General features: G+C 42.0%; 1 protein-coding gene across 3 annotated transcripts in view; it reads right to left on the bottom strand.

The window, feature by feature from the left end:
* Positions 1-1550: 1550 nt before the first annotated feature.
* Positions 1551-13297, bottom strand: part of LOC130927898 (gastrula zinc finger protein XlCGF57.1-like) — a 68110-nt gene continuing 56363 nt past the window's right edge. For all 3 annotated transcript variants that reach the window (XM_057854005.1, XM_057854009.1, XM_057854007.1), the window contains 2 exons: positions 4193-4336; positions 1551-4071 (listed from right to left, as the gene is read on the bottom strand). The gene's annotated coding sequence lies outside the window, so the exon portion shown is untranslated. The remainder of the gene's footprint in view (positions 4072-4192; positions 4337-13297) is intronic.

Below are 13297 nucleotides of genomic sequence, written 5' to 3'. Positions count from 1 at the left end.
ATATATATATATATACACACACAACTTTAGTAAGGGGGAAATGTAAATAAATTATAGAATTAAGATCTGTTATTAATGAAAAAATTAAAAGTGTTCGTTGGCTGTCACTGAGTAGCATTTGCGATCGCTACACAAAGCTAACTAAATTACCCCCAAGAACGGTCAGAGACGTAGGACAACCAGAGGATATATAAGAAAGACAGGGCTTATGGTAAAGGATAACTTGTTGAAACAGCAGAATGTCATTGTCAGTCGCGTCGATAAAAAAGCTAAGGCTATGCTCAGGTCGGCTCGTTTTTTCGTCTTTTTCAGCCTTCGACACTCAAGCCATCTGTTTAACTGATAATTTTTATGCTCTACCACATCTTTGCCGGTGAATTTGGCACCAGGCACATCATTTTCAGAGAGAATTGGTAGATTTAGCTCTGTAAACATCTCCTTCATACACGGTTTCCATTCATTTCCTATTAGGGACAAACGCTGGCTTGTCCCTACTTAGCAACAGTAGCTAATGTCATGAATATTAATGAACGGAAGTGACGTGTTGCTTGCGGTACGCCATTCACATAAACTGTACATCTTTCAGGAAGGCAAGCATACGCGGATTTTAAGGGGGTCCCAGGGGGCCAGCACCCCCCGGTGGCCGAAAAGTATAATTGTATGTAATTAACGTTATTTCCTTTACATATATAATAGTTGTAAAGCAATAAAACTGCAACATAAATGAACGAAATGAACAGAAAAACATGTTTTTATAATGGGTCGAAATTATTTTTCGAGCACCTTAGACAGTCATTTGCTTTGCAGTAAAAAAAAATTGATTTCAATCAGAAAAAAAAATTCAAAATTCATTGAGTTTCAAATTTATTTTTGCATTTTTTTTGGATACATAATAAAGACACAAATCTACCTCCATATGGCTCCACCCAGGGCATACAATTTTTGACTGGGGTAACTACATTGGCACGACACCGGCGGGCATACCAAATTCAATGGATGACGATCTTTGCGAAAAGTATTGCCTAAGCACCCTGATTTAGAATTCCCCTCAAGAATGATGGGAAACAAAAAACGCTCATTGTCAGCTTATTATTATAAATATTCTTGTAAGTTAATTTTATTGCTGACACTGCGTTTTGGGGTCATTAACATGTTGTGCCCCCCCCTTCCCCAAAAGTCAAACTCCACCTATGAAGGTAAGAGGCATAATAGTCAAGGGGGCCAATTCTAAAAAGTGCTTCCGTTAAGATGTTTGCTACCATGTCAGGGTACAAGATGACAACCTCTTTGTTTATCCTAAATGTTTTTGTGACTTTTAGGAGCTATTTTAGGAAAAAAATTACCGGTAGTTATTTTGTGTAATGTGACATAACTACAGAAAACGGTGATTATCTTGGGGCTTTGTGGAATTCGCCAAGCCACACGGAAAACGGCAACAGCCGAACGAAGTGGTGCTCCGCTCCTTAACGCTTCCGTGCGCCAACCGGGAAGGCGCAAATTCCGCGCATTCACTACCTGTGTTAACCCTTTGTACTGACTCCATGTCCAAAAGTTTGAAAAAGACTCACCAAAAGCAGGTTGACAATTTATTCGTCGACAATGGTCAAAAAACAAGGCAAAACATCACGATGGAGGAACAATGCTAAATCCAAAACAAGGCTACATAGAAAATGTTTCCGAGCAGCAAATCTGTGTTATCTCAGTGTCCAGTGTTTTTTAAGTCCGTGGTGGAGTAGGCCGGGCCGAAGGTGAGTCTAGGCGTTGCTTTTGGGACCTTCCCTCTGTGGCCGGTTTTGGGCAGGTAGGTTCTTCCGTGGATGGGATGTGGCTGCCACAGCGACCGACGCTGGTCTTGATGTCCCAAGCACCTGCTATCAACTTTGTTATCTGGGCTGACTACTTGTTTTATGACAAGGGGCGCTGCTCTTTGTTCTTGTTGGCCAGGAGAGCTGATTGCGATAGTGGGTGCGTCAATCTTGCTCGTACTTGTTTTATGACAAGGGGCGCTGCTCTTTGTTCTTGTTGGCCAGGAGAGCTGATTGCAATAGTGGGTGCGTCAATCTTGCTCGTGACGCACACGTTGGGCTTCTGTGATAAGATGGCGTTGTGTATCTATTCTGCTTCTTTTCATTAAACTATGGTGTGCTATTTCTTTTATATTAGGTGTGTTTAGAGTAGTTCAGTCTTACAGTAAATATGAGAAATGATACTATTCCCTGATTAATTATATTACGTGTGTTCGAGTAATGCAAACAGTTAGACGGTGCCTATGAGAAACGGTACCATTTACCATTTCCCCCTCATGAGCCCCGATAAGGTAATTCACTTTACTGTGTTCAAGGGCATGGTCTGCCTAAACTATAGTTAGATGAATGTGTCAGACTAATGCAAACAATTACCGTAATTTCCGGACTACAAGCCGCTACTTTTTCCCCTCATTTTGGATCCTGTGGTGTGTGCAATGATGCGGGCAATTTGGGAATTTTTCTGATAGCCGCCCGGGGCGCTCGAGCATGGAATGTGGGAGTGAGACACGTGGAATATAAGTGTCGAGGAAGACGCTTGTTTGCACTATGACTTTAACTTTGTACATTGTGCATGAATAGAGGTGGTGGACCCTCGTCTTTGTGCATGAGTAGAATTGGCAGATCTGCATCATGGAGAACGCTAGAAAAAATTAAATTGGCCATCCGAGTTGTATGGGAAGTTTTGACGACTCGCGGCGAGAGATCGTTTGCCAAGACTTGCCTCATGCGAAGAGCAGCTATTGCACAGGTATGCCGGGGGAGCCTGGCAGCGTGAATGAAGTCTGCCATCACCAACGGATTTCGAGGGGCCGCCAGTCTGCTGCGTGCCGAAGAGGACAGCACGGGCTTAGGAGTGCATTTGCCTCATTATGGGAGACATTGAAGGCGACGGCGATGGAGACACTGAGTAGGTGCGTGGCGAAGTGTATCTAAGCATCTTCATATCCGACACTGAGGGTGAAGACTTCCATGGTTTGAGTGCACAGGAGGAAGATGAAGATTGCTAACAAAGACTTTTATGTTTTTAATAACCAGCCCAATTTGTGCTGTACCGCCGTGCTGATGCTATTTAACTTCTGTGCCGCTGCTATATAGCTGCCATGTTTGCTGGCGCTGTTTGGAACGAAAAGTTAAGGTGTGTTATTAAAATTTTGAAAACTGTATGTATTCATTTGTCAATATCTCCTGTTACTAAGTGGGCACACGCGGCTTATAGCCAGGAGAGGCTTATGTATGTATAAAATGGTTTTTCCCCTAAAATGTACTGGGTGAGGCTTGTAATCAGGGGCACCCAATAGTCCAGAAATTACGGTATATGGTGTGTGCGAGAACGGTACCTATTCCCTTCAGGCTACAGAAAAAAACTTGGTATCAAATGAAAGCTGACACTTCTGGGATATCTTTAGAATCGTCAGAATGTACACCCCTATTACAGCATGGGAAAAAATGGAGCTTGAACATGTAAAAATCAATTTCTGCCAAAAGTGTACCACTTTATAAAATGAGTAGCAGCTTGGAAACATAAGATACAAACTCAAAACTTCTACCAATCAGTACCCCCGTCTAGGGGAAAGATGTGTGCCAAGTTTCAGGCATGTATTGTGAAATGGGACTACACTGCACAGGTTTTTAGCATTTAATGACCAGGCGGAAATCTAGAATTCTATTTAAGCCTATACCAGTTGGTCCTATTTGACTTAATTCATATACCTGACTGTAAATCCAATCCAATTATATTGATTTAACATGATTATGATCTTTAATTATAATATATACGTATCTATGTATGTGTGGAATAGAAAACATCAGGTCAAGTTATTTATGTTTTTGCCAAAAAGATGTTTAATAAAACTAAACACACTTTACAAACTTAAAGGAGCTTGGACTTCTTTAGTACATCAGAACTTTCATTAGCAACATGGTGATGTCCATCCATCAAAGCCTGCTGGGAGAAATAGATTGATTTGTTGTACTCCGAAGACAGTAGAAATGGTATGTTTCCAGAAGACATCTACGACACATGTCCACATTTTCAGTCAGAATCCTGAACAGGGATTTAACAGAAGAGTTTGTGATTTAATTTTGGTAACCAATGCATCACACGAACAAGAAAATTATTGTTTTGAACATAATATGATAAACATATGATAATGTGATGCGGTTACCTGAGTGTTCTTGCACCAAGCTGCACAAGCACAACCGCATGCCCCACAGTGAAACATTCCACCTCTTCGACATCGACACTGCCTAGTGCTGCACAGTGTTCCACTCTCCTTGCATCCACAGGTTGTCAGCTCCAGAGATCTTGCCTGTAAAGGTTCTTTGGTTAAAAGCTTGGGTAAAAGCACACCATCTTTCAAATGCAAACCTCAGCTAGTTGGTGAGGGCAGCTGTGGATGAGACACGAGTGACTGTTTCCAAATCTTTGTTTGATAATGTTCCCTCATGAAGTGTAGGGACAAAGCCTCCTTTGTTGGAGGTAAAGTATCCCCATTGGCTTTCACGTTTGAAACAGGACATATCAAACCTCATGGATTGATTCGCTGCTTGATTTTGGGTCATATAATTTGCATACAAATTGTTCTGCCGTGCGTAGAGTGTCTGGACTTGGCATTTCTTCCTCACCAAAGGTTTGAAGAAGATGAGGATACTGCTGGAACACTTTCTATGCAGTCCTTTTTCCCCTACCAGTGATCTGGCTAGTTGTATCACATCCGGTGATGGCTTGAAATGCTAACAAACCATTACCGATATTATGTGGTAATTTGATTTCATGCACTTTGATGAAACAGGGGTTCTTGGCTGTTCCTGTCTTCATACAAACCTCAGGACTCAAATATTGTGCAAATACAAGCAGCAATACCAGAACATCTGTGTCTATGCATTGAATGATGAACCACTGAAATCCAGTTACACAGTTATTCCTATACCAATGTGTTTTGGTGTTGGTTTCCATCCACCAGAAGCTAGGAAAACAATGTCTTGAGCAATGCTGAGTAGTTTTTTGTTTTAGTTACAGCCAACTTAATATCTGAGCATCCTTGTCAGTTCCACAGCTAGTCATGGTTGCCTCTTGCGTGTAATCAAGTACATTGTCTGTTGATTTCTTTATGTTAAGTATGGCAGCCTCAGCAGTCATTACAAGGAATATCATTATAGGATCAGTTGGTTTTTGTGAATGCACAAATATTGCTTTTCCATCAAGCAACCTGTCAAGCTTTTCCTTAAAATGCTGAAATCTGCAACTTCCTGGATCCAAGTCAAAGTCTGCAAGCAGCTTACAGTATCCTTCCCAAACTGTTCTCATTGATTATATTTGACCTCTGGCAAGTCCTGCTCTAACCTCATCTGCTGCTTTATGTAAACATATGGAATACGGAACATTTCCTCCTGATGATGTACTCTGATATTTCGTTAAGAATGCCCTGTAGCAGATAAGATGGTACTTGCCCTCCGCGGCAATCAAGTCATGGACTCCTGCAAGCCTTGGTCGTAATTCTGTCTCTTGCTGAGCTAGGTGAAGAATCTTTTCAGATGCACTCAGGACTTGGATGTTGCGAAGTTTGTATCTGTGCTTTTCTTTCTGACAAAAGACACATTTTTCCCAAGTGATTGGAGATACTGATTGTCAAGTGGGGCAGGGTCAGAAGGTGCTTTAGGTTCCTGGGATGTACTTACTTTTTCAAAAACTCTTTTTAGGGGGGCGGGGGATGTAAGTGACGTTGGTAAAGGCAGCATAACATGAATTGTGCCATTTTATTTTGTCTGTGTCTAGGAATGCCTGGATTTGATCCAGAGCATCTGCATATTCCACATCTTTTTATTTTGCTCTTTCGCTTGTTCTGAGGCTGATACAATTCAGGCCTTCCTCAACCACCTTCCTCGGGTGGTTTTTGTAGCTGCTTTTCTTTGCTGTACCTTCCATGGTCTTTTAAAATATAAAACATTTGTGCCAATTTATACCTCGTGCTATTAGATTTTCTAGGGATTCTAAGCTTTCTGCTCCCTATGTCTCCATGTTAACTTATCTGAAAAGCAAGGGAATCATTAGCCGTTCTTTAGCCTGCTTGTATCTCTTTAGGAGACAGAAAATATGGATCATTTGAGCTGAGTAATTTGCTATGCTAGTTAAAAAGGTGGTCAACACATCTCTAGCAAAATGTAAAACTTAGTATTGCACAGAAATAAATATTCCCAGTACACATGTACACATTAACATGTAGTTATTACCAAGGCATGTTAGCTTAAATATATACTGTAGCTATGAAGTGTAGCTAGTTGAGAAATAGGTTTTCCTACCTTTTTCTGCCACTTTGTGGTGAGATCTGGTTTGTTGTTGTAGACGGTTAGAAATTAGATGTTTTTGTTGTAGACAATTAGACATTAGTGAATCTAATCAATGAGACATTAGAGAATCTAATCAATGAATTCCTATGAAAACATCTTCTGTGATCTCCACTGAACCTCTTTCTTCAGGCCTCAGCAGAGTTGTGGTAACATAACAGTGCCCCTGTGGTGCAATACTCCTTTGTTATGCTTAATATTCAATTTATTTAAAGGTTATACTTGCACATAAGATTGATTATATTGGAAGTATGTCCAAGAGTACAGTAGGGGTTGAGAAGAATAAGGAAATACTTTGGGATAAATTCCGATTTTGGCCACTTTTAGAGATATAGTCATAAAATGGACAAAATCTAATTTTCCAAGCTGACAACCAGTCTAGATTGCATCCCGAGGGTCAAATATTAATATTCTATAGTTTGGCAGTTTGTACCCTGAGATGGCCGCATCAGTGACAATGTCAGTTTTGGCCCCCTGACTATAAAAGATGCATATAGAATTTGAAAAAAAAAACAAAAAAAACAAAACAACTACATTCCCCCAAAATTCGCCCCCACATTTCCTTTTAGTTTCTAAAGCCATGCCATTGCCTGGTATGTTGTTCCATTCATTTCTAATGGGCAAAATTTTCAATGGCAGAAAAACATGGGTAGTTGTGATTTTTGACCAAAAACCTACCATGACAGCCCATTGACATTCAACTGGCGCCCAAGTAAATCGATGCCATTGACAGCCATGTACGTCCTTGCCAATGATGGCCATGTATGTCATTGCCATTGACACCCAGGCATCTCGATTCTATTGATGCCAATGTACTTGGATTTCATTCAAGCCATGTACATCCATGCCATACTCACCATTGTACGTCCATGCAATTAACGGCCTTGTATGTATTTTTTTTTTTTTTTAAACCTGTTCCGTTCAGGTGCTTGGCACGGACAATGGAGATTTGAGTGTCCGATTGATCTGAACAGTTTTAATGTATCACATGGGAGTATGATATACAGTGGGGAGAACAAGTGTGGGACGGAATCTAATACAAAAATCCAGAAAATCACATTGTATAATTTTTAAATAATAAATTTGTATTTAACTGCATGAAATAAGTATTTGATACATTACCAACTAGTAAATATTTCGGCTCTTAGTAATTTTTTAAGAACCCCTCCTGTTCTCCACTCGTTAGCGGAAGTAACTGCACCTGTTTGAACTTGTTACCTGTGTAAAAGACACCTGTTCACATGCTCAAACAAACAAACTCCAACCTCTCCACAATGGCCAAGACCAAAGAGCTGTGTAAGGACATCAGGGATAAAATAATAGACCTGCACAAGGCTGGGATGGGCTACAGGAAAATAAGCAAGCAGCTTTGTGAGAAGGTAACACCTGTTGGAGCGATTATTAGAAAATGGAAGAAGTTCAAGTTGACCGTCAATCTGCCTCGTTCTGGGGCTCCATGCAAGATCTAACCTTGTGGGGCATCACTGATCATTAGGAAGGTGAGGGATCAGCCCAGAACTACACGGCAGGACCTGGTCAATGACCTGAAGAGAGCTGGAACCACAGTCTCGAAGAAAACCATCGGAAACACATTACGCCATCATGGATTAAAATCTTACAGCGCACGCAAGGTCCCGCTGCTGAAACTAGTACATGTCCAGACACGTCTGAAGTTTGCCACTGACCATCTGGATGATCCAGAGGAGCAATGGGAGAAGGTCATGTGGTCGGATGAGACCAAAATTGAACTTTTTGGTCTAAACTCGGCTCGTCGTGTTTGGAGGAAAAAGAAGGATGAGTACAACCCCAAGAACACCATCCCAACCGTGAAACATGGAGGAGGAAACATCATTTTTTGGGGCTGCTTCTCTGCCAAGGGTACAGGACGACTGAACCGTATTGAGGGGAGGATGGATGGGGCTATGTATCGCCAGATCTTGGCTGACAACCTCCTTCCTTCAGTGAAAGCCCTGAAGATGGGTCGTGGCTGGGTCTTCCAGCATGACAACGACCCAAAGCACACAGCCGAGGCAACTAAAGAGTGGCTCCGTAAGAAGCACCTTAAGGTCATGGAGTGGCCTAGTCAGGCACCAGATCTGAACCCGATAAAAAATCTATGGAGGGAGCTGAAAGTCCGTATTGCCCGGCAGCAGCCCCGAAACCTAAAGGCTCTGGAGAAGATCTGCATGGAGGAGTGGGCCAAAATCCCTGCTGCAGTGTGTGCAAACCTTGTCAAGGACTACAGGAAACGTTTGGTATCTGTAATAGCAAACAAAGGTTTCCGTACCAAATATTAAGCTCGATTTTTGTGATGTATCAAATACTTATTTCATGCAATTAAATGCAAATTTATTATTTAAAAATCATACAATGTGATTTTCTGTTTTTTTGTATTAGATTCCGTCCCTCACAGTTGAAGAGAACTTATGATACAAATTACAGACCTCTACATGCTTTGCTAGTGGGAAAACCAGCAAAATCTGCAGTGTATCAAATACTTGTTCTCCCCACTGTAGCTTGTCTTGTATCTGAGCCTTGATCTTGGCTAAAAACTGCCCTTTTGTGGTCACAGTGCCGCCTGGGCTTCCTAGTGGTGTTTTAACAGGGTCCAGCTTGGGTTTATGGGCTAGGCCATAATATGTAGCTTCTGTTATTACTGACGTGTCAGCCCCCGTGTCGATCTTGAATGTCACCAGAGTATTAGCAATGTCTATTGTTGTGTGCCATGGTGGCTCGTCTTCAGTAATGACCTCGTTCACATTTGTGTATTCACTTGTATTATTTTCAGTGAGTGTCCCAAGGAAGAAAGACTCCTCTTCATCCCTGTCACATTAGTTGTCATTTACTGTCACCTCCCGCACACTCTTAGTGTAACATGCTACTGCAAAGTGTCCATTTTTCTTGCATTTGTTGCACCGTTTTCCTTTTGCTGGACATGCTCTTTGTGACATCTTCCACAATTTCCTTTTCATATTTCTGTCTGTGTACTTTTGTTCCACTTACTTTATAGTTACCCCTTCCTTTCTGTCTGAAAGTTTTGACTTCATCCACGTTGTCAGATGAGCCCTGGTTCTGTCCTTTAATTAGCTCGTAATGCCTCGCCATTTCAATTGCACCACGCAGCGTCAAATCATCTTTCCTTTGCAGCTTTTGAGACAGTGTTTTGTCGCGGATTCCAATGACTAGTTGGTCCCTCAGATGGTTATCTTTTTCGGCGCCAAACTCGCAGTTTCAGCTAACTCATAAATCTGCCTTATGAACGTTTCCACATTTTCGCCAGCCAATTGTCCTCTTGCATGGAATTTGGCTCGTTTATAAATTATGTTTTGTTTAGGTATGAAATGTGTGTCGAACTTTGCTAGTACTGGTGCATATTTGTTAGCATCTTCTGCATCCGTGAACGTGAATGACTTAAATACTCTATGTGCTCAGTCTCTGCTCCCCTCGAGTAAATCAAGGCGCAGACCTGCATTTCCTCGTCCCCTTCATTCAGTTTTGTCACAACTCTGCACCGGCAAAATCTTTGCTCCCAATCCGGCCAGCTTGCTGGCTTTGTAAAGTCCGTCTGCTCCGGCGGGGAAAACTTCGCCATGGCGATGCACATACACGCTGTGCTGTCTCAAAGTTTCTCTTTCTTTCCCAACGGGTTTAAAAACGTCTTACACCATGTGGCGTTTTGGTACGCTCGTAATCTTATTTGCGATTACAACAGAGGATGATGTGAGACTCTTTCGTGGGGTATAACTTCACAACGTCTTAATTTTCCATGCGCCATTCATTCTCAACAACAAATCTGCATGCTAATGCGCATGCGCGCTGTAGCTCTGGCGTATAGACGTAAGTACATCTGTGAATAGGCATGTATGTAACATTTCACTTTACGTGACACACCCCTTCCAATGTGGTCTAGAATCCAGTATTTGTATGAATCCCTTGCTAGTATGAGTATGTTGGCATCCTATTCTATGCTGTCTCATCACTAGTCCTGACACCGAGGTTTCCTACTTGAGTGTGTCTAATTTTACCTTGTCATGCGCAAGTCCCATCTAGGGTGCCACCCCAGGACCATGGCCCTTCCCCATCCAATCCGGCGTGTCTACGCCTTCAATTCAACGCAGACCCAATTTACGATCCTACACCGTAGCCTGACGTGCACCTCCACAAAATCTTGACTACGAGTCACATCAACGCGTAGTGGGCTGTGATTTGTCCGCTCAGAACGTTGTTTCCGGTTCAGCGCGAAATCACCACCATTCACAAACATTCTTGCGCTACACGCAAAAATGGACCAAGACGACGGGAGGATCATCAAAGAGGTCCGCAGGTTCGACCACCTGTACAATGTTTCATCAAGGCAGCTCTAGTCTAATGGGCCCTGGACAACTTTGTAGTTAAAGTCATCGCTTCCTGAATGTGACGGTGGTTTTATGGTAACGTGTTTACCATCAAGGCTTCCAACGCAGTTTGGGAAGTTCCGAGTTCCACCAGAAATCTGCTGCTATGGATCAATGTTTAATGGCTTGCCCTTTCATCACAAATAGTTCCTTCAATGCAAATATGCACAGGTCGGTTCCATGTTTCCTATTAAACCCGAACTTATTGTCACTTGTGGAAATAAATATAGCTATTTTACAAGTCACATTAGCTATGATAGGGTGACTGTATTTTGATTTCCAAAAAGAAGGGCACTCAGCCCGGCCACGAGATACATGAATTTTATTTGAATTTCAGTCAAAGGTGCCTATATCCAGGGGTGCACATAATTTTTTTGCCCAGGTTCTCAGAGGAGGACCTGGAGATGTGACTTGGTCCTCATTGAGCTTGAGAGCCGACCCGCCTGATGCGATAAATTTATGACAAGCTTTACTTAGAGCCAATTAACTTTAATTAATTATATTAACAATTAATGCTTGATTAACATCAACTGGCACAACAAAATTGCCATTACTTTGAAGTGAAATGTAAAGAAATAAAAAGTACCAATTCAAAATAAAGGGCATTATGCGGCTCCCACATTAACTCCAAGCCTTTTTAAAAGTGGGATGTCCTCCTCATTGTCACACCGTGGTGAGGTTTGTCGTGTCATGGTTATTTCCTGCTTTATTTTGAAAGTCTTCCCCTCCTTGTTTCAGAGCACTTGCCCTTCCTCATGTGCTCCCTAATCACCAATTAGTTCCACCTGTTCCCCATTACCTTCTGTGTGTGTATATATAGTCAGCCTCCCCTTTGTTTTGTGCCAGAGTGTCTTCGTCCGCTGACGTGTCATTCCAGCCTGCTATCGTCCACAGCCAAAGCTACCACGTGAACCTAGTCCTGAAGAATTTAGTAAGGCTTTTTGAGTTTGTTTGCTGCTTTGCGTTTGATAGTATTTTTGCCTTCCTTGTGAAGTGAATTTTTGTTGAAGAACCTTCCTTTTGATCGCGAATATTTTGTCAGCTTTTCTGAGTTAATTTGTTACTTTGTGTTGATGATGAGATTTTTGCCTCCCACTGTGGAGTGACCTTTTGTTGTGCCATATTGTAAAATAAATACATTTTTGTTAAACAAGAAAACTCTGCATTTGAGTCCTGCCTCGAGTCCAGTCCTGACACTCATAAGACCTCATTGAACGTGCATGTTTAGCTTTGTAAAATGCGAGCAAAAACACGTTTGTCAGTGCATGTCGCTGTTCATTACCTTTATTCCGCCCTCTTCCGCCACTTGTCCATAGGGCGAGTGGGGTCCTGTTTGACATCGATAGTTTGCTTAATTGCCACATGCTCTGTTTTTTTTGTGCTTTTCAAAGTTTGAATGGCTGAAATTCTTTGACCCAACATAAAATGCGCTGCTCTTATCGGCGACATTGGGATTCTCACGGCACATTTTGTACCGCATTTCCGTGCGAGCATCATTTGCTTCTAGCCATGGTACCTCCTGTAGCCACTTTTCAGCAAAAGTCCTTTTTTTCGGTAGCTCCGGTGACGTCTCTGTCGTCTGTCTGTCTTTTGACGGGGGTGGGGGAACACGGAAGTAATTACTCAGTGTGGCATTTTGAGAAGTTATTTTCTTGTGTCCGCCGCAAATTAGGCCTGAACGATATATCGTTTAAACATCGCCATCGCGCAAGGACGTGCGATAGTTTTTTCATTTCATTTTTTTTAATCCACAAATGTTTGTTTTGAGGAAGGAGAGGGAAGGAGAGCACACAGCTTCTCTTTCCCTCCAGCAAGTCAGCGGCTCCTCCCCCTCCCCCCGCGGCAGCGGAGTGGAGGGAGGAGGGGCCGAACAGCAGAGCGGAGGGAGGAGGGGCCGTTCTCAAAGTGAAAGCAAGAAAGCAACACGTTGAAGCAAGGAAACAAGGCAAGACCGTCTCCAAAAGGAGTTTTGGAAGTATTTTGGCAAGAAAAAGACTATAAGGGACAAAAAAACGGCCCTGTCGACAGTGCCTCGCCATGGTTGCATCAACAAGAAGTAATCTGTCGAACATGTGGGACCATTTAAAACGCAGGTATCTATGCATTCCGGCTAAGACCTTCCCATCAGAGGCTTTTTAGTACAGGTGGGAACATTGTTACGTGCCAACGTTCTTGTCTCAAGCCTGCAATAGTGGATAAACTAGTAGTCTTGGCCAAAAACCCAGTTGAGAATTGCTGAGCAAGGAAGGTGGACGATATGCAGACAAATACATAACACAGCTGGAGGAATGTCTTTTCTTCTTTTTATTCATGTGACCGCTATCAGGAAGGCAGGAAATTTGGTTCTGTTATTCATCAGTTATTTGCAGTTATTCAGGTCAATTATTTACAAGTTCAATTGAGTTTCTGTTTCTTTTATATTTAAATTTATTGTAAATCGTATTTTTCAAATAACTATATATAGTACTGCTGCACATAAAGTTTTGACACTTAATATTTTTGTTTAAATATTTTTACAACTTTTTTGCCGTT

Source organism: Corythoichthys intestinalis, chromosome 13 (assembly GCF_030265065.1).
Source record: "Corythoichthys intestinalis isolate RoL2023-P3 chromosome 13, ASM3026506v1, whole genome shotgun sequence".
Classification (NCBI taxonomy): domain Eukaryota; kingdom Metazoa; phylum Chordata; class Actinopteri; order Syngnathiformes; family Syngnathidae; genus Corythoichthys; species Corythoichthys intestinalis.
This window is presented reverse-complemented; position numbering and strand designations above follow the sequence as displayed.